The following is a 2,533-nucleotide window of genomic DNA, read 5'->3' on the forward strand; positions in this document are numbered from 1 at the left end:
TGTTGCACAATTGGAATCAGTTCGTGCTCCTAAATGAAAGAACCTTCCTCAGCGGCTCGCATAAACTCTCTTTCTATCTCTCCGTCTCCCCCTCCACAAATATTATATATTTTTTAGATGGTTAGAATAATGCCTCGTGAAGGATTGTTTATTTGGAAATGCTAAGCCTCTTATACCCGCCACCCCTGTATTTCGTATATTACTTTATCCCACATAGATAACTTTCTAATTTTTTATTCATTATATTATTTGTAGGTGTGTATATTTTAATTTAGCCTACATTTTGTTAATATACAGCTGCGTTGGGAGGGACATGTTTCCAATTACAGCATTATTAATATTTAGGTTTTTATACAAACTTGTTTTGTAAATCTACGTAAATTATTTCCACTCTCAAACCCATCTCCCGGCGGGACAGCGGTAAATCTATAAAAACCGGGGTTCGATTCCCTGCGGTGGACAAAGCAGATAGCCCAAAACAAACAAACCCTCAAAACTGATTAATAATATATATATATATATATATATTTACAGATAAACTAAACCACATCTCTGATACCTCTCATTTACCCAGAAAATACTAATAATACGTGCGTGAAAGGCATAACTAGTTGCTACCGAAACGGAAACCTAAATAACGTAGATGCGAAGAGATGAGAAGTAAAACGTGCAATTCCTTATGATTGAAGTGAATACATTTGTGTGAATGTTGTAAAAAAAGTATTATATTACATCATCACTAGTGGCATATGTAACAATAAAAGATGAATTGTCAGTGTTGAATTTGAAATGATTACAAAGCCGCGACTTTTAGCCAAATTTAATTGAGGAACCATGTTAGAATAGTTCCATACCTTGGATATTTGTTAAGCAAAGTGACTCAGTTTCAAAAAAAGTATGGATTACTGGAAATGCACATATATTGGGATTACGGCCGAAAATGTCGATAACAACGTAAGTACCTAACTGATAAAACAATGCATTCTAATCTTTATAGGCACATACGTAAGAAAAGTATATTTAATCAGCTGTACTGATGGCCAGTTTAATTTCTAGTTTTGCATAGCTTAGTCTTATTGACAGTTACAACATATACTTAAAACTTGCGTTTTCAGAAGTTCTCGTTCCGGATCCTGTTAATTCAATACAAGCCTGTATCAACTGTATTGAATCAATATAATTCAGTAACATTACTTCTTATAAAATTGGTCCGGCATGGCCAGGTGGTTAGAGCGCTCGACTCGCAATCTGAGGGTCGCGGGTTTGAATCCCCGTCCCACCAAACATGCTCGCTCTTTCAGCCGTGGGGGCGTTATAATGTGACGGTCAATCCCACTATTCGTTGGTAAAATAGTAGCCCAAGAGTTGGAGGTGGGTGGTGATGACTAGCTGCCTTCCTTTTAGTCTTGCACTGCCAAATTAGCGCAGATAGCCCTCTTGTAGCTTTGCGAGAAATTCAAAACAAACAAACTTATGAAATTACAAGCTTTAACTGTATTTTAATGTTAAGCAAGATGAGGCTTAATTATCATGCATGCATTACCTACTGAATTATCTTTTTATGCCCTAGATTTCCACATCATTTTGTTTTAATTCATTCAATTCAATTATGTAGATATATATTTTTATCGCTATAGTAATTTACCCTATGAATCGAAACACTGTTCTTAAAATGCCAGATTGACTTGAGCAGTTTTAATGCGAACTTTCTTAATTTTGATATGAGTGTAGACCTTGTCGGCTTCACACATTCTCACTATCCTCCAGGGGGTCAGCCGTCAGCTTACGGACCTACAGTGCTAGAATTCGGGGTTCGATTCCCCGCGGTGGATACAGCAGATAGCCAATGCGGCTTTGCTCTAAAACAAATACGTTTTCAGACACATGTTATCATCACATATTTATCCACGTCTGTAATAGTCAACCTTCGACTATGTTTTAGTTCTATCCTTGTCTAACAGGAATATCTGTATATATATATTTTTTCTAGTGTTGATTGAATCGGAAGGTAAAATTAGACTTGTCTTGACAACACGATCATCTCTATTCCATGAGTTAATTAATTGGAAGCCGCGAATATTTAGAAAAATTTGAACTCCATTTTACGCTTATGAAATCACACCACTTTGATGTTTCGCATATACGTAGTGAAGAATACATAATCATGTATATAATAAAATAAATATATAAAAACCTTAATATATACAGTTAACTCTCCGATGGTCAAGCAGTAAGTCCGAGGTCTTATAACGCTGAAAATCTAGTTTCTATACCTGTAGTAGGGAGAACACAGATAGCCCATTGTGAACAAAGCATATAATTCTAATTAGGCCCGGCATGGCCAGGTGGTTAGGGCGCTCGACTCGCAATCGGAGGGTCGCGGGTTCGAATCCCCGTCACACCAAACCTGCTCGCCCCTTTCAGCCGTGGAGGCGTTATAATGTGACGGTCAATCCCGCTATTCGTTAGTAAAAGAATAGCCCAAGAGTTGGCGGTGGGTGTAGTTTACTATCTGCTTTCCCTCTAGTCTTAC

The sequence above is a fragment of the Limulus polyphemus genome, unplaced genomic scaffold, assembly GCF_000517525.1.
Source record: "Limulus polyphemus unplaced genomic scaffold, Limulus_polyphemus-2.1.2 Scaffold4384, whole genome shotgun sequence".
Lineage (NCBI taxonomy): Eukaryota > Metazoa > Arthropoda > Merostomata > Xiphosura > Limulidae > Limulus > Limulus polyphemus.